The 20,342-nt window shown below is 37.9% G+C and overlaps 1 pseudogene; it reads right to left on the reverse strand.

The window, feature by feature from the left end:
• Positions 1 to 12,825: 12,825 nt before the first annotated feature.
• Positions 12,826 to 13,743, reverse strand: LOC129554137 (olfactory receptor 4A15-like; annotated as a pseudogene).
• Between the last annotated feature and the right edge of the window lie 6,599 nt (positions 13,744 to 20,342).

Raw genomic sequence — 20,342 nt, forward strand, 5'->3', positions numbered from 1 at the left:
CTTATATGGGACCAGTTTGCCAACCAACACCTGGAAACATTCAGTTCAGTTCAGTTCAGTCACTCAGTCGTGTCCGACTGGAAACATTAGGCAAATTATAAATTATCTTATCTGTTATTGATTTTACTCATAGGTAAATTTAGGAGACTTAGTGCCTTTCTCACTAGGACCTCGTTAAGATGAAAGAGAAACCCTAGTATACGACACAGAGTAAATCCTCACTATGCATTTGCTATTATTTATTTTGCTCATATAGCACATTGGAAGCAACTGAATCTTCAGAAACACATGGGAAAGAAGAAAATAAGGAAAGAAAGGCATTTGGAAATGATATGTTTGGGGAAAAATTAAAACATGTTCAACTGAAAATTTTTTTATATTTTTTAGGAAGTTTTCTAAATTCATAAAAATAATACCAAGGTTTATTAGTTTATAATTTTCTAGGAAATCAATACTTGAAAATACAGTAAAAGTTATTCTGACTCTCTCAGGGAAGACAATCTTTTTGAGGCGAGATGAAGACTTAATTGCCATAAATTTTAGCTCAGCTCAGTGCTGAGTCACGGCGACTCTTTGTGACCCCATGAATTGCAACCCACAAGGTTCCTCTGTCCATGGGATTTCCCAGGCAAGAACACTCAAATGGGTTCCCATTTCCTCCTCCAGGGGATCTTTCTGACTCTGGGAGTGAACCCTAGTACCAGAGCTGTCCTTTGTTTCTCGCTCAGATTACAGACAGAGAAGGCAATGGCACCCCACTCAAGTCTTCTTGCCTGGAAAATCCCACGGACGGAGGAGCCTGGTAGGCTGCGGTCCATGGGTTCTCTAGGAGTCGTACACGACTGTGCGACTTCACTTTCACTTTTCACTTTCATGCATTGGAGAAGGAAATGGCAACCCACTCGAGTGTTCTTGCCTGGAGAATCCCAGGGACGGGGGATTCAGTGCATATAGGTGTTCAACACACAAAGATCTTTCAAGCAAAGGAAATACTTTCAAGTTCTGTAAATATAAATTTAATGTGAAGAACGGAAATAATTTGCCAGAGAGACAGGTAACGCACCATACATATAAGTGTGTATGCACCAACTACCACAAACACATATAAAATCCATTACTTGCTATTTGTTCCTACAAGTTCACTCAGTCAACAAATATTTGCTGGACACTTGCCATGTATATTGACGTATCTTATTCATACAAAGTCATAAATGGTGTTGCTATTAAATGCCCTGAGTGCCTGACCTACCATTGAAAGCAGCAGCGGCTCACACATGCACGGTAGGAGCGCCCCCCACCCCCCGCCCTTTGTTTATGCTACATGCATCCTCATGCCTTCTTGTACCACCTTCCAACAGCAACCATCATCCCTGGCCACAAGGCGGTGCATGACTAATACAGCGAGAAATTTGCAGTTTTAAACTCGGCAAGGAGACGAGAAATAGATGCAATTAAATATATTTCATAAAGCATATCTTTTCAAAGATAAATGAATAAAACTTTATTTTAAATTCTCTAAGATGAAACATTAAGCATCTGTGGAAACAAAGTGCTCCATTGTCACAGCATTTCCTCATTCTTTAGCGGGATCCCCCAGCAGATAAAGAAGAGGACAGTGTAAATAAAGTAAGAATTAAACATAGTTTATGAAAGTATTTTAGAAACAACTATGAAAAAATATAAATTACTTTTTTTCATTTTTTCTTTGGCTCTGCAATACTTCTTTTAGGAATAAACCCTAATGTAAAATATTTTTAAAAGAGAAAAATCACTATGTACAAATTTGTCCAATATTATTAATAAGAATTGTGGAAAATTTCTAACAACATGGAATGTTCAATACTGGGGAAAAAGATAATTAAAATTCCTTTTAATTGTCCATCTCTTTGAATAATATGTAGTACATCTTTTTGAATAATATCTACTTTTTAAGAGCGATGCTTTTAAAAATTGTTCAACGTCATAAAAAAATTCTAAAGTTGTGATATTAAGTGAGGGAAATTTTGGATGCATATTTGACTTTCAAATTTACTCTAACTTATGCAATTGCAACTAATTATATTATTAATTCAACCAATTTAAATATATGAAAAGAGAAAGTGAAAGTGTTAGTCACTCCATTATCTCCAACTCTTTGAGACCGCATGGACTGTAGCCTTCCAGGCTCTTCTGTCCATGAAATTCTCCAGGCAAGAATACTGGAGTGGGTAGTCATTCCCTTCTGCAGGGGATGTTCCCGACTCAGGGATCCCACTCACATCTCCTCCATTGACAGGCAGATTCTTTACCATCTGAGTCACCAGGGAAGCCCATTTAAGTATATATCAATAAGAAATAAACGACCCCAAAATATTCTTAGTTTTAAATTGGTAGTACTATAGCTGAGTCTGCCTTTCTTGTTATTTTGTATGCTGAAGAAGGGATTTAAATCTAAGGTAAGCTTGGATGAGGGTTGATTGTACTATTTGTAATATGTACTTAAACCTGAGAATGTATGATTATATGATTTCTAAAAAAATAATCTCACCTATGAAAGTGTCTGACATATCTCCATGGCTAGGCCCCAGGCAGCTGTTAGTTGATCTGGAAAGAAGTAAAAGCCATAAGATAAAAATCTCAACTAACTCAGCTGCAGTAAGTGTCTCTTGATTTATAAATAGTAACATTGTAGAAGCCTTAAAAGTGCTACCATATAGCCTATCTGTTGGCGAAATCTATGAAACATCCTGCTGTGACTAATTGGAACTCATGGGTATTTCCCTATCATTAACAGATCTTGCCAACAAACCAATTATTTCAAATAAGGTGACAACATCAGAGAGGAACTTTTACAATGTTCCTCTCTGATTTGAAACTTCATCTATAAGTCTACATGAAAACAAAGCATCATCTCAAAAGAGAAAAAGCTGACCACTTATAAACTTGGATTTTGTGTGTCTATGTGTGTGTTGTGTGTTCAGTGGTGTCCGACTCTTTGTGATCCCCATGGACTGTAGCCTGCCAGGGATCAAAACTCTATCGCTTGCATCTCCTTCATTGTCAGGCAAATTCTGACCCACCACTGGGTCACCATAAACTGGATATTCGAAAATAAATGAGCTTAAATACGGAGCCTGAGTATTTGATACTACATAAATTAAACACTTAGATGTGTGTTTTATTTTTAATTTTTATTATGATATTTTATTTTTAATTGATCTACTGTTCATGTTAATCACAATTTATATTGTTTCCATATGTATGTTAAGTGATAATTACAAACCCTTTTGTAAAAATATTAGCACTTATAACAGAAAAAGTTTATAGTACTTCTTCAAAGTGTTTTTTTACTGCGGCAATTCTGAAATTAGATTAACAAGTTAATGATGAAAGTAATTCCATTCTTCAATAATATTAAAAAATGATAAAATGCATTTTACATTTAAATTTAGTCCTATAATATCTTTATGGAGTATTTAAAATGGGCAATAACATTCACAGTTTATAACAAGAAAGCATGAAAAAGTGAATCAGTTCAGTTCAGTTCAGTCGTTCAGTCGTGTCTGACTCTTTGCGACCCCATGAATCACAGCACGCCAGGCCTCCCTGTCCATCACCAACTCCCGGAGTTCACTCAAACTCATGTCCATCTAGTCGGTGACGCCATTCAGCGATATTCTCTGTCGTCCCCTTCTCTTCCTGCCCCCAATCCCTCCCAGCATCAGAGTCTTTTCCAGTGAGTCAACTCATCGCATGAGGTGGCCAAAGTATTGCAGTTTCAGCTTTAGCATCAGTCCTTCCAAGGAACACCCAGGATTGATTTCCTTTAGAATGGACTGGTTGGATCTCCTTGCAGTCTGAGGGACTCTAAAGAGTCTTCTCCAACACCACTGTTCAAAAGCATCAATTCTTCAGCGATCAGCTTTCTTCACAGTCCAACTCTCACATCCATACATGACCACGGGAAAACCCATAGCCTTGACTAGATGGACCTTGGTTGGCAAAGTAATGTCTCTGCTTTTTAATATGCTGTCTAGGTTGGTCATAACTTTTCTCCCAAGGAGTAAGTGTCTTTTAATTTCATGGCTGCAGTCAGCATCTGCAGTGATTTTGGAGCCCAAAAAAATAAAGTCTGACACTGTTTCCACTGTTTCCCCGTCTATTTGCCATGAAGTGATGGGACCAGATGCCATGATCTTAGTTTTCTGAATGTTGAGCTTTAAGCCAACCTTTTCACTCTCCTCTTTCACTTTCATCAAGAGGCCTTTGAGTTCCTCTTCACTTTCTGCCATAAGGGTGGTGTCATCTGCATATCTGAGGTTATTGATATTTCTCCCAGCAATCTTGATTCCACCCTGTGCTTCTTCCAGCCCAGCGTTCCTCAAGATGTGCTCTGCATATAAGTTAAATAAGGAGGGTGACAATATACAACCTTGATGTACTCCTTTTCCTATTTGGAACCAGTCTGTTGTTCCATGTCCAGTTCTAACTGTTGCTTCCTGACCTGCATACAGGTTTCTCAAGAGGCAGGTCAGGTGGTCTGGGATTCCCATCTCTTTCAGAATGTTTCACAGTTTATTGTGATCCACACAGTCAAAGGCTTTGGCATAGTCAATGAAGCAGAAATAGATGTTTTTCTGGAACTCTCTTGCTTTCTCCATGATCCAGCAGATGTTGGCAACTTGATCTCTGGTGCCTCTGCCTTTTCTAAAACGTGCTTGAACATCTGGGAGTTCACGGTTCACATATTGCTGAAGCCTGGCTTGGAGAGTTTTGAGCATGACTTTACTAGCGTGTGAGATGAGTGCAATTGTGCAGTAGTTTGAGCATTCTTTGGCATTGCCTTTCTTTGGGATTGGAATGAAGGCTGACATTTTCCAGTCCTGTGACCACTGCTGAGTTTTCCAAATTTGCTGGCATATTGAACAGCACTTTCACAGCATCATTTTTCAGGTTTTGAAATAGCTCAATTGGAAAAAGTGAATAGGAGCACCATTTACCAAGGGAAAGTGAAGAATCACATCATTAAATCCTGGGCCAGGGCTTTTGTCTTTAAATTATGTTTTACAACTAAACAGACATGACATGTTTATGCTACCACCAACTTTAAGACCCTTTGCAATTATCTATAAAAAGAAACACTGAAGTTTGAAATTATTTTGTAAATAAATTGAATTCAACCAAATTCAATGCATTGATATTCCTATACATATATCTACACTTACTCAAAATATTCAAATATGCTTTCTTTAGAGAGAAACATAAGCTGGACATAAGTGTGGGTGGGTTTCAGAGAATATAATCACTGTGAGCAGCATGCATCATGAAGGAAAAGCGATTAAGAAAACTGAAACCATGTGACTAAACCTATTAATAGGTTGGCTGGGAATTTTATTATTATAGTTCTGCAATTATATTTGTGAAGGCACATGCCAAAAACAGTTTGAATGAGGATTTGAACCTATCTAAAGAACTATGATAAATATGGATTTTGTTGAAGTATTATGACAGTGTCTTGAACTCTTCTTTCAGCTCTGAAATTAAAGAGTGAGATTAGAGAATTAGCATGTACTGAAAAAGTCATCATTCTGAACCTCTAAATAGACTGAACTCTACTCACTATAGTCCATTAAGGGGTCACCCAGTTTGCACTTAAATAGCTAACACACTGGGCAAATAGATTGCCTTAGAACCCCTACGTCTGTTTAGCCCAGCTCCAAAAGCCCCGCTGCTGCTGCTGCTAAGTCACTTCAGTCGTGTCCGACTCTGTGCGACCCCATAGACGGCAGCCCATCAGGCTCCCCCGTCCCTGGGATTCTCCAGGCAAGAACACTGGAGTGGGTTGCCATTTCCTTCTCCAATGCATGAAAGTGAAAAGTGAAAGTGAAGTCGCTCAGTCCTGTCCGACTCCTAGTGACCCCATGGACTGCAGCCCACCAGGCTTCTCCAACCATGGGCTTCTCCAGGCAAGACTACTGGAGAAGCATAAAAGGGGAAGAGTGGAAAGTGAAAGTGTTAGGCGCTCAGGCATGTCTGATTCTTTACAGCCCCATGAACTGCAGTCCCCAGGCTGCTCTGTTTATGGAATTTCCAGGCAAAAATACTGAAGTGGGTTACCATTCCCTTTTTCAGGGGATCTTCCTCACCCAGGGATCAAACTCAGGTCTCCCACATTTCAAGCAGATTCTTTACCATCTGAGCCACATGGAATTAGGTCTAAATCAGCAAAGATTGCCCATGAAAATAATTTTTCAAAAGAAGAGTTCTTGGCACTATACCAGAAAAGTTTATTTCCAAAATACACATCCAAAAACAGTGGCTTAAAACCCTGGACAGACAGCAACACAGATTCTCAAATTTGAAGGGTAAACTAGAATGAAAACAAAAAATGTTATGTATGGATCATACATACATCAGAAAATAGTTGAATGTGTTTTGATGTTTGATCGTTTCAGGGACTAACTTTACAAAACCCAATACCTGCCAGAATAATCTTATGGACAACTTCGTGCATTTTAGTTCAATAGAGAAACATGTTCTCAAAACACTAAAGCACTCAAGACAGAACTCATGTTGTATTGCTGTTCAGTCACTAAATCATGTCTGACTCTGTGACCCCATGGGATTAGCCCAAACCAAAATCCTTTGATCCCAGAAGGACATCTAGATTGTTTACCAGTAATTGAAAAGTTCTGGGCTGTGGTCTCATAAATCTTTCAATGTTCCTTCAAATTGAAGTAGAAACAATTATGATAAATATTTATGTCAATAAACATAACGGCTTAGGCAAAATCACAGAACTTGGACACAACTTCCAGTTTCCTAGGGTAAACTACTTTTAGATAGAGGAAAACTACCTAAGATTGTAGAATGCAGTAATGTGAAACAAAACTCATGTCTCCTGATTCTGAAACTAGTTTTCTTACTCAATATAATGTTTTCCTAACAAAAATACACTTGCTATATATCGTTACATCATGGAGTTCATTGATTTTTTCAATAGAACATATGGCACCCATGAAGTGGAGCCTGGATGTCTCTGTCAAAAGAAGAAACTATAAACATGTTTATGGCATATATACACATTTGTATTTTAGTAACATACTTCATTTTTATTTATTGATATAAATTTATTTATTTTAATTGGAGCTAATTACTTTACAATATTGTAGTAGTTTTGCCTTGCATTGGTGCACTGGGATGACCCAGAGGGATGGGATGGGGAGGGAGGTGGGAGAGGGGTTCAGGATGGGGACACATGCACACACAGTGTGGATTCACATCATACTTCATTTTTAAAAAGAGTCAAAATTAATCCACAGCAAAGTCTTATAAGTTATAAGTCAGGTAAGTTGTTCAGTTGAGAAGTACTTTATTTAACTGTGGAATAATGTATCCTGTTTCTTTTCTTTCTTTTTTGATGTTTCTTATAAATAATCTCCTATTGCAGTTTTCAAATTCTAATGCTGAAATTGCTTTTGGGACACATTTTACTGTGTGCTTTTGAAAATCACCTGCATTTAATTTCTACTAATAATAGTTAAACTAATGAAGTGTCAATCCATATGGTATGTAAACAAGAAAATATATAGCAAATCATAATCAAACACTAACCCCAAGAAATTAGATACAATGGAAAAAACACACGTTGTAGAATAAGAGTATTTGGGCTCAAAGCCGACTTATATGTTCTGTGATCCAATTATTTGTCCTTTCTTATCCTCCATTTTTTTGTAAAATTAGAGTCCTGCATTTTAATTTTATCATATTTTGTGACAATTTGAGAATACTTCTGTATGTTAAAAATAGTACAATTAACTTTTATAATTACTAATAGCTTTTACTCAACAGAAAAAGAAATTCAATGTAATTTTACATATTAGGTATATCAGGTATGTACCAAGAGATTACTGGCAAACATCTTCTTTCTGTTTTATATTCCTTATCATTCTAGATGTTAGTAGGTCACACAGTTTTCTTAGAACTGAAGCTTATGTGTACAAACACACTATATAAGTGTGTAGTTGTAACAGAAAAAGTATTAAATTAGTACAAGAGAGGTTCTCATGAATGCAGTCTTTCTTCTGCTATCCTGTGAAATATTTGAATGAGTATCATATTTGGAGTTAGGAGAATGAAGATCTGAATACCAGGTCTGTCTATTATATTGGCTAGATATTGACTTTTTTGCATCTCATTTTTTTACATCTGTGAAACGGGAATAAACATAATAATGCCTACCTTCCAGAGCTGCTGTTAGTGTCAGATGAGAGGTATGGGAAGAGCTCTCTAATGATCAAATATGAAAATATAGAGATCATGATAGAAATGAAATCTTCATATTGGATCATTTCCCATCTGAAATTGCACTCCTGTTTAATAACATTCTGAGAGTTCCAGAAAAAACATCTCTATCTATTTCTGCTTTATTGACTATGCCAAAGCATTTGACTGTGTGGATCAAAATAAATTGTGGAAAATTCCGAAATGGATGGGAATACCAGACCACCTGACCTGCCTCTTGAGAAACCTGTATGCAGGTCAGGAAGCAACAGTTAGAACTCGACATGGAACAACAGACTGGTTCCAAATAGGAAAAGGAGTACGTCAAGGTTGTATATTGTCACCCTGCTTATTTAATTTATATGCAGAGTACATCATGAGGAACGCTGGACTGGAAGAAGCACAAGCTGGAATCAAATTGCTGGGAGAAATATCAATAACCTCAGACATGCAGATGACACCACCCATATGGCAGAAAGTGAAGAGGAACTCAAAAGCCTCTTGATGAAAGTGAAAGAGGAGAGTGAAAAAGTTGGCTTAAAGCTCAACATTCAGAAAATGAAGGTCATGGCATCTGGTCCCATCACTTCATGGCAAATAGATGGGGAAACAGTGGAAACAGTGGCTGACTTTATTTTTTTGGGCTCCAAAATCAGTGCAGATGGTGACTGCAGGCATGAAATTAAAAGATGCTTACTCCTTGGAAGGAGAGTTATGACCAACCTAGACAGCGTATTAAAAAGCAGAGACATTACTTTGCCAACAAATGTCCATCTAGTCAAGGCTATGGTTTTTCCAGTGGTCATGTACGGATGTGAGAGTTGGACTGTGAAGAAAGCTGATTGCCAAAGAATTGATGCTTTTGAACTGTGGTGTTGGAGGAGACTCTTAAGAGTCCCTTGAACTATAAGGAGATCCAACCAGTCCATTCTAAAGGAGATCAATCCTGGGTGTTCATTGGAAGGACTGATGTTGAAGTTGAAACTCCAATCCTTTGGCCACCTGATGCAGAGCTGACTCATTTGAAAAGACCCTGATGTTGGGAAAGATTGAGCGCAGGAGGAGAAGGGGACGACAGAGGATGAGGTGGCTGGATGGCATCACCGACTCAATGGACATGGGTTTGGGTGGACTCCAGGAGCTGGTGATGGACAGGGAGGCCTGGTGTGCTGCGGTTCATGGAGTGGCAAAGAGTCGGACACGGTTGAGGGACTGAACTGAACTGAACTTAATGGCATTTTTTAACCCTCATCCTCCAGCCCTTGATAATCAACATTCTTCTCTCTGCATCTCTGTGGTTTTTTTGTTTGTTTTCTTAATTTCACTTATAAGTGAGATCATAGAGTATTTGTCTATTTCTGCTTATTTCACTTGGCATAGTGTCATTAAAATTCCTTTATGTTTTCACAAATTTCAAGATACCCTTCTTTTATATTGCTGAATGAAAGTCCATTATATATACATGTGTGTGTATATATATATATATATATATATATATATATATATATCATATTTCTTCTATCCATTCATCCATCAGTGTGCACTTGGTTGTTTCCAGTTCTTGGCTATTGTGAATAATGCTGCAATGAACACGGGAGTAGAGATGACCCTTGAGATTCCTGATTTCATATTCTTGAATAAACATACAAAAGCAGAATTGCATTATACAATGGTTTTCTTTTTAATAGATTGAGAAACCTCCCTAATGTTCACTGTAGTGATTGAAAAAGTTATAGTCCAATTAACAGTAGAGTTCCATTTTTCTCTACATCCTCACCAAACTTTTTTGTCTCATATAGATCTCATATGGCCATCCTAACAGATGAAAGGCGATCTCCTCTTTTGTTGTGAGTTGCATTTCTCTGATGATTAGTGATGTCGAGCACCTTCTCATGTTCCTGTGGCGATTCCTATGTTTTCATTGGAGAAATGTCTATTCAGTTCCTTTCCCATTTTTAAATCAGGTTATTTGTTTTTATGTTATTTAGTTGTAGGAATTCCTTATATATTTTAGATATTAATTCCTTATGAATATGTGATCTGCAAATATTTCCTCTAATTCTTCAGGTTGCCTTTTCATTTGTTAATTGTTTCCTTTAACATGTGGAAGCAGTCTAGATTTAGAACTTGAGATCTGGGACTTCAGGCTGATAAAATGAGATGAGACTTAACTAACATGGAAGTTTTTACCTTCACCCTCTGAGAGTCCTAGGATGACTTTTTTACAAGTTGGCAACCTCACTTGTTAGACACTGTCTACAAAGCCCTGAATCTATTCGGAAAAGAAAAAAGACCCAGAGGGCCCCGTCTTATAGCCAACCCTACCAAGGTACCATTCTTGGACCCTCCTTAAAAGCCCAACAATATGCTGATTACCAAAGAATGACCTTAATTCATGCCACTTGGAATAGAAGAATCGTTCAGACACATTCTGCCTAAATTTATATGATCAGATACAAGGCCAGTGAATGGAAAGATGCATCCCTGTGTGTGATTATATCAAAAACATATACATAAACAAATGGATCCTTATTGGTAATCAGGTACTGATCAATGTATTGTTTTATACATACCTGATTGTTTTTACATGTAGATGCAGACATGCAGTTCAATACAGACTATATATTATTGAATATGTATATACAAGTGGTCACAATCACGTGAAGGTGATACAGATCTGAGTGTGTAGAAGCTCACGCAGTTGTGTATTGCTGAATACAGACCGATGAATGTTTGGATACAGACATATGCCCATGGCTTTGAAAATTATGCTTTAGTTCAGGCCAGCAAAAGACACTAAGACCTTTCTGACCAACAGTTCATTGAAAACATGAATCAAACATATATAAAAAAATCCTCTTTTTCAAAAAGGAAGCCAAAATGCAAGATTTGTCTTCACTTTTAGGAGATGATTAAAACTTTTCTTGAGATATCATTTAATCCTTCACAATATGTATTTATTCTAGATAGGAAAACAAAATACTAAAACATGCCAGTTTCTTCAGAATAATTATGTTGTGCTGTGACATGCTGGACTTCCAGTTGGTAAAGAATCTGCTTGCAATATAGGAGACCCCATTTCGATTCCTGGGTCAGGAATATCGCCTGGAGAAGGGATAGGCTACCCGCTCCAGCTTTCTTGGGCTTCCCTTGTGGCTCAGCTGGTAAAGAATCCACCTGCAATACAGAAGACCTGGGTTCGATCCCAGGGTCAGGAAGATCCCCTGGAGAAGGGAAAGCCTAACCATATTGAGCAATTATGTGCTAAATATGATTTTATGGAAATTTTCAAACTTTACAAAACGACCCTAAAGTTTAGAGGATAAGGGAAATGTGAGAGAGGAGATGGAGAAGAGGAGAAAGTGTCCCAGAATTGAACATCTTAGATGGTGTAAAATATGACCTACTAAGTAGAAACTTTTCAAGCTATGTGAAATGAATCACTTTGTTGGCAGACTATTTTACCTCTTTAGGGAAAATAGACTTATGTCTTTGCCCATGACAAATGAAAATAAATTCTCGATGGATTAAAATATAAAGTGTTTTTGGAATTTCCTGGTGGCTCAGCTGGTAAAGAATCTACCTGCAATGCGGGAAAGATCTGGGTTTGATTCCTGAGTTGGGAAGATCTGAAGGGAACAGCTACCCACTCCAGTATTCTGACCTGGAGAATTCCATGGACTACATTCCATGGGGTCACAAAAAGTCAGACATGACTTTCACTTTCATAAAGTTTTTTTTTTAAAGTTATTTTCAAAAAAGTGGTTAAAATATATGAAATCACTTGAAGGAAATGGAATTTTTCCAAAGTGATATGGTAATAGAAATATAAAAGCAAAAAATATTAAAATAGCACATTTATTTTAAAACATTCATAATTATAACACTTGGAAAATTAAGATTTAGTTTTATTCTACATAAAATTTCATTCCTTTAGATTATTTTTATAAACATGGCCTTGCTATTAAATTTAAATCTTTGAAACATTCTTCTTCAATCTTAAGATGTTAAGCAACAGAAACAAAATTATGTATAAATAAAGTATCTTGCAGATAGAAAAATTGTATCTATACTTCAAATATTAATAAGTGTGTTTGTGTGTGGAGGAATTTATATTTTTAATTATTTTTTCTGAAATCTGTAATATAACAAACCCTATTAATTCTGAAAAATATTCCATTATTTTGGAGAGAAATATGGTAAAATCTTCCCCTAATCTAATAAAGTAACAGTGTTAACTATATAGTTTAACTCATCATATAGAACATAAATCTATAGTCTCAAAGAGACATTTTATACCCCCAAATTATATGTACTTCCCCCAAGAAATCATGGAAATCATAAAAATGTATTTCAAACAAATATATATATATATTTTTTTGAACTAGGAAATTTTGAAAATATTAAAGTATATTTTGATCATTCAAATTATTCAATAAGAGATATTTTTCATCATACCCAAGTTATTTAGCGTGAGGAGATACTACAGTTAAAAAATCACACATTGCTTTCCTGAGAAGAGCAATTTTTCATTGAAAATAGGTGACATATTTCCCTACGGCCTCATTTTCTTCTTTTGATCCAGAGCTTTTTCATGGCATTTTGCATCTGTTCATTTCTCAGAGTATAGATTAGAGGGTTCAGCATATGGGTGACAATGGTGTCCAACACGGCCAAGGATTTATCGAAGGGCAAAGTGGAAGGAGGTCTCACATACAGAAAAATACAGAGCACAAAGAAGAGGACCACCGCAGTGATGTGGGAGCCACAGGTGGACAGGCTCTGCGCCTCCCTCCCTGACCAAGGTTCTTCAGGGAGCGCAGGATGACCCCGTAGGAGATGAGCAAGAGCCTGAAGAGGACCACGCAGATGGCCCCGTCATTGGCCAGCTCCGTGAAGCCGATAACACAGATGTCAGTGCAAGCCAGTGTTAACAAGGGGCACATGTCACATCCGAAGTGGTCAGTGACATTGGGACCACAGAAGGGGAGATTGTAAACAGAGAGAATATGAACGATAGCGTGTAAAAACCCACCAGTCCAGGCTAACAGCAGTAAGAGAACGCATACCCGCTGATTCATGACTGTCATATAATGCAAAGGTTTGCAGATGGCCATGTAGCGGTCATAGGCCATGACTACCAGGAGTAAAATCTCAGCGCCACCAAATAAGTGCTCTGTAAAAGGTTGAATCATGCAAGCTTGGAATGAAATGATTTTTTTTTGCATAGAATAAGTCTATAATCATATTTGGGGTGACTGTAGTAGAATAAACAGCATCCATAAATGATAAGTTGCCAAGAAAGAAGTACATAGGGGCATCCAGAGCTGGGCTGGACGCCACAGGCAGGACAATGAGGAGATTGCCCACCATGGTCACAATGTAGATCAGCAAGAAGACGACAAGTAATATTTTCTGACCCTGGGGGCTCTGAGTGAGCCCCAAGAGGACAAACTCAGTTACTTTGTTTCTTTGTTCCATAGGCCTTTCTGCATCTTTTATTTCAGAGTTCAGGACAACATTTCCAATAAATATAATTATTATGACTGACGTCCTGATGTGTTATGATAATTTGTTCATTCATTCAACAAATGAGCAGTATGGTTCTTATACTTTCAGATTATTATTATGATCAAGGCTTATTAAAACATCATCCTTAAACTCAAAATCTTGTACACTAATGGAGAGGCAATTAATTAGAGACATTTATGGGAAAAGGATACATCATTAAATAAATGAGGTGTTACTATTAGCTTTCCACCTGGAAGCTAATTATTGTACATATAGCTAATATCTATTAAAAATAAAAAATTGATTAAAAGTTTATTTAAAAGGTAAAGCAAGATTTACTTTACTATCCATTTCATAAAAGAGGTACACTTCTTCATTCTAGGGTTGGAAGAATATTCTTTTATTTTTTAATTTATTTATTTTAATTGGAGTTGGAAGAATATTCTTAACCAATCCTTGAAATCTCAAATAGGTTTATTTGACAATTTCATGTTTTTTAAGGATTTAGGAAATGATACCAAAATAGCAGTAGATGAAATGCTTGAAGAAAGACTTACATATTGGATGATATAGAGAGTTATCATCTAGTGAAGAAAAGATATATATAAAAGCATGAAATATGGAATAAAAAAAATTAACAGAAGACTGCTTCTAAATGGCCAACAAACATGATAGGATGCCTAAGCGCACCTGTGAACAAAACAATAGGACTTTAAGTCAAGGTTTGCTTATTACAGTATTTGTTCAAGTTCTTGAGGGTCACTCAGTCAAGGTCTACAGGTGATACCTCATCTTTTAATTAACACACAATGTTTAGAGAACATATAATTTAAAACTATTATCAGATTTATATATCTCTACCCATGAAACTATCCCCAGATTATTTCCTTTGAAATTAATTTCTATGGATACTTTATTTTCAAGTAGGTAACTTTTTTCCAGATCATTATTATATGAAATTAGTCATAAGAAGTATTACAGGAAAGAATCAATCTATTGAATCCACATATTTAATAATCATCATGGAGTTCTAACATGACTTATTATGAAAATCACAAAGGAAAACTCTAAAAGATTGAATTCTAACCCCATCCTGGGCTTCCCTGATGGCTCAGTGGGCAAAGAATCAGCCTTCTATGCAGGCTACACAGGAGGTGCGGGTTCAGTCTCTGGGTCAGGAAGATCCCTCTGCAGAGGAAATGGCAACCCACTCCAGTATTCTTGCCTAGAAAATCCCATGGACAGGGGAGCCTGGTGGGCTACAATCCAAATGGTCCCAAAGTGTTGGACATGACTGAGCAAGTAAGAAAGCTCACCTCGCCAACGTACTCTTGCAAAATTGAAAGCCTCGTTCAGAGTTTTGTTTCTAAATGTGCTTCCTGGGTTACCTGCCTGTGAAGAAAGCTGTTCAATTCGTGTTCTGGCCTCTGGTTCTTTCCTGCTGGTCCTTCAGGCACTGACGCTGTCTCTGGTAATGCAAAGAGCAAGATTCATGCAGCCTCACAGCACCTGAACTGCTTCCTTGTGACCAAAGCTTTCCATGATTGAAGAACATCAAAATCATCTCAGTTATTTTTAAAAATTACTTTTCAAATTACTGAGATTTTCAAAATGAATATGAACGTTCTATTTCCTAAGGATCTCTGAATCTTGATTGTGAACAGAAACTCAGAATGTTCACTGTTGGCTGGATTTGTCCTGATAACAAATGAATATTAAATCAGTGTGTTAATCAGACAGAGAGAAAAAACTTCAAACTATGTGTAAATTGTTTATAATAAAATATTTTAAATATTTAATAAAATATAATAAAATATTTCCTGTTTGCGCTTATAGCAGTCAAAGTAAAATAGTGAAATAGCGGTTGCAACATTTTGATTATTAATCACTTACTGTCCTGTCTTCATACAGTGTTGTTGAACTTTAGTGTTCCTGAAGGATGGCAAATAATTTCATATACACATTTGATTATGTTCTGAGTCCATCATTTCAGCTCCAGAAGAAGCCAATCATGTCTACTGTTGTAGACAAACGCTCCTCAGGTCCTGGCAAAGGGCTGTAAGCACTTTGTCTACATTTAAGTGCAGCACATACAACTGAGTCATTCAATTCCTGCATCTCCAAGTATGATTTTGTCTAATTAAATTCATTGGGACCTTAATCATAATTTTGAGGGTAGATCTCCAGAGATGGTACAAGAACAATCACCGTGTGGAACAAGACATAGAATTCTGCCCTCTGGGAAAAAATCATGAAAAGCAAATTTAGGTCATATCACCCAAAGAGAATTCAAATCTGGGCAGAAATGAAATATGTGAAAACATTCTTGTGAAATTATGTTCTTCAAAACAAGCAAATCTTTTTAAGCTTAAGCTTTATCTTTGAAGATGATATCTGAACCAATTTGCAATCATGAATGTTAATTTCAGAACAAGTCATTTAAACCTTATTTCAAATGCAGATAAAAGGTGTCACATAATTTCAGACACAATTGATAGAAACTTTTATCAGTTTTAGTATCATACTAGGAAAAGAAAAAAGTATTTGTGGGACTGTTCCATTCATCTCAAAGTTCTCACGGGGCATCCATCAAAGTAGAAAACACCTAAGGCCATGACACAATTTGCAATATATTTCTAAGAACTTAAATCATAAAGCACATATGTACTTTAAATAGAAATTTATAAAAAAATGTAATATTTTCCAATTATTTAGCCTAAAATCATTCATGACTATTTTCAAAAATATATTTTCAACAGAAACATTATGATATACATGTATATAAAAACTACATGAAAAATATTTATAAAAGATAAATATATTAATATACATAGAGGACTATGTATAATACATTGCAGTGTGTATAAATTAGCTGGATGCAGCTAACTGTGTGATTAGAGAAAATTTTGTAGATTTAAATGCAAATATTAGAAAACAATAGACACTTTAAAGAATGAACTAGGTTGCCTTGACAAGATGGCGGAGGAATAGGACGGCGAGACCACTCTCTCCTCCACAAATTCATCAAAAGAACTTTTGAACGCGAGTAAAGTCCACAAAACAACTTCTGAATGCTGGCAGAGGACGTCAGGCACCCAGAAAAGCAGCCCAATGTCTTCGAAAGGAGGTAGGAAAAAACATAAAAGATAAAAAGTGAAACAAAAGAAGTAAGGACGGAGCTCCGTCCAGGGAAGGGAGGCTTTAAAAAGAGAGAAGTTTCCAAACACCAGGAAACATTCTCACTGGCGAATCTGTGGCGAGCCTTGGAAGCTCAGAGGGCCATATAACCCTCTTTTTTTTTTAAGATTTTTTTAAAACCCACAGATTACCCGCCAAACGGTAACTCCCAGTGGAGAAGCAGCGTGGACGCCTGCATACGCCATTAGCAAGCGGGGGCTGGGCAGGGAGGAGCCAGCTGAACTGCTTAGAGAGAGGACTGGGCTTGAATGCCGCGAGAACAATTTGAGAGAACTGGGGAGAGCAAAGCAGACTGTGGGATAGCTTCCCCACGAAAAGGCGGAAAGCTCTAACCTATGACTCGGCCAGCCCCGCTCACAGAATAAAGGACTGAGCAGAGCGAGCCGGCTGCGGTCGGCCCATCCCCCATCCCCTGCCCAGACAGGCAGGGAGCGCAGCCAGAGCCGGAGCGGGCAACCGCGGCCCCAGAAAGGCATCCGATACAAACTGCAGACAGGCTTGTTGCTAATCAGGACTTCTTGGGCTCGGGCCGGTCGATATCCCCCTGAGAAGGTGTGTCGGTTGTACACCCAGAAAACTGAGTGGCGGGGACTGGGGAGGCGATAAGTCGCAGAGACCGTGCTCGCCAAACACCTGGTCCCATGAGCTGCTCGGACTGGGGAAGGCACAAAACGCAGGCCCAACCAAGTCTGCGCCTTTGTGGAGTACCTGAGAACCTGAACTTGAGCCGCTCAGACCTGGGAAGTGCATACAACCCGGTGCCGGCCTCGGACAGTTCCCGGCAGAGCAACCTAGAGCCTGTGCAGTGTAGACTGGGACAGCATACGTGCTGTGAGCGGGGGCAAACCCAGTGTGGCCGAGACGCTGCGAGCACTCCCCACAGACGCCAGAGATATTCGTCTGCAGCGGTCCTCCCTTCCCAGAACAGGACTGAACAACTGAGCCTTAAAAAGTGTCCACCCACCCCCTAGTATCAGGGCGGAAATTAGACACTGAAGAGACCAGCAGACAGAAGCTAAAACAGAGGGAACCACATTGGAAATGACAGATAGAGACGTCTAGAGACTACTCCAAGAATAAGACCAAAAACCAGAGGCAAGAGGCTTAAGCCCGAATCCTGAGAACACCAGAGAAGTCCTGACTCCAGGGAACATTAATCGATAGGAGCTCATCAAACGTCTCCATACCTACGCTAAACCCAAAGGTCAACAAGTTCCAGAGCAAGACATACCACGCAAATTCTCCAGTAACACAGGAAACTAGCCCTGAGCTTCAATATACAGGCTGCCCAAAGTCACTCCAAACCCACTGACATCTCATAACTCATTACTGGACACTTCATTGCGCTCCAGAGAGAACAAATCCAGCTCCACCCACCAGAACACCGACACAGGCTTACATAACCAGGGAACCTTGACAAGTCACCTGCACAACCCCACACACAGAGAGGAAACTACATAATAAAGAGATCTCCACAAATGGCCAGAAGAGGGAAAGGCCACCCCAAGCAAAGCATTATAAGCAAGATGAAGAGGCAGAGAAATACCCAGCAAGTAAAGGAACAAGATAAATGCCCACCAACACAAACAAAAGAGGAAGATATAGGGAATCTACATGAAAAAGAATTTCGAATTTTGGTGGTGAAAATGATTCAAAATCTTGAAAGCAAAATGGAGTTACAGATAAATAACCTGGAGAAAAGGATTGAGAAGATGGAAGAAAGGTTTAATAAGGACTTAGAGGAAATAAAAAAGAGTCAATATACAATGAATAATACAATAGATGAGATCAGAAACACTCTGGAGGGAGCAAACAGTAGAATAACAGAGGCAGAAGACAGGATAAGCGAGCTAGAAGATAGAATTGTAGAAATAAATGAAACAGAGAGGAAAAAAGAAAAACAAATTAAAAGAAATGAGAACAATATTAGAGACCTCTGGGACAATGTTAAACGCTCCAACATTCGAATCATAGGAATCCCAGAAGAAGAAGACAAAAAGAAAGACCATGAGAGAATACTTGAGGAGATAATAGTTGAAAACTTCCCTAAAATAGGGAAAGAAATAATCACCCAAGTCCAAGAAACCCAGAGAGTCCCCAACAGGATAAACCCAAGGCGAAATACTCCTAGACACATATTAATCAAATTAACAAAGATCAAAAACAAAGAACAAATATTAAAAGCAGCAAGGGAAAAACAGCAAATAACACACAAGGGGATTCCCATAAGGATAACAGCTGATCTTTCAACAGAAACTCTTCAGGCCAGGAGGGAATGGCAAGACATACTTAAAGTGATGAAAGAAAATAACCTACAGCCCAGACTACTGTACCCAGCAAGGATCTCATTCAAATATGAAGGAGAAGTCAAAAGCTTTACAGACAAGCAAAAGCTGAGAGAATTCAGCATTACCAAACCAGCTCTCCAACAAATGCTAAAGGATCTTTTCTAAACAGGAAACACAGAAAGGGTGTATAAACTCGAACCCAAAGCAATAAAGAAAATGGCTACGGGATCGTACTTATCAATAATTACCTTAAACGTCAATGGGTTGAATGCCCCAACCAAAAGACAAAGGCTGGCTGAATGGATACAAAAACAAGACCCCCATATATGTTGTCTGCAAGAGACCCACCTCAAAACGAGGGACACATACAGACTGAAAGTGAAGGGCTGGAAAAAGATATTCCATGCAAATAGAGACCAAAAGAAAGCAGGAGTAGCAATACTCATATCAGATAAAATAGACTTTAAAACAAAGGCCGTGAAAAGAGACAAAGAAGGAAACTACATAATGATCAAAGGATCAATCCAAGATGAAGATATAACAATTATAAATATTTATGCACCCAACATAGGAGCACCGCAATATGTAAGACAATTACTAACAAGTATGAAAGGGGAAATTAACAATAATGCAATAATAGTGGGAGATTTTAATACCCCACTTGCATCTATGGATAGATCAACTAAACAGAAAATTAACAAGGAAACACAATCTTTAAATGATACAATAGACCAGTTAGACCTAATTGATATCTATAGGACATTTCACCCCAAAACAATGAATTTCACCTTTTTCTCAAGTGCACATGGAACCTTTTCCAGGATAGATCACATCCTGGGCCATAAATCTAGCCTTGGTAAATTCAAAAAAGTTGAAATCATTCCATGCATCTTTTCTGACCACAATGCAGTAAAATTAGATCTCAATTATGGGAGAAAAACTATTAAACATGCCAACATATGGAGGCTGAACAACACGCTGCTGAACAACGAACAAATCATAGGAGAAATCAAAAGAGAAATCAAAATATGCATAGAAATGAATGAAAATGAAAACACAACAACCCAAAACCTCTGGGACACT

This window comes from Moschus berezovskii, chromosome 14, assembly GCF_049115385.1.
Source record: "Moschus berezovskii isolate FMDL1 chromosome 14, NW_MosBer_1.0, whole genome shotgun sequence".
Lineage (NCBI taxonomy): Eukaryota > Metazoa > Chordata > Mammalia > Artiodactyla > Moschidae > Moschus > Moschus berezovskii.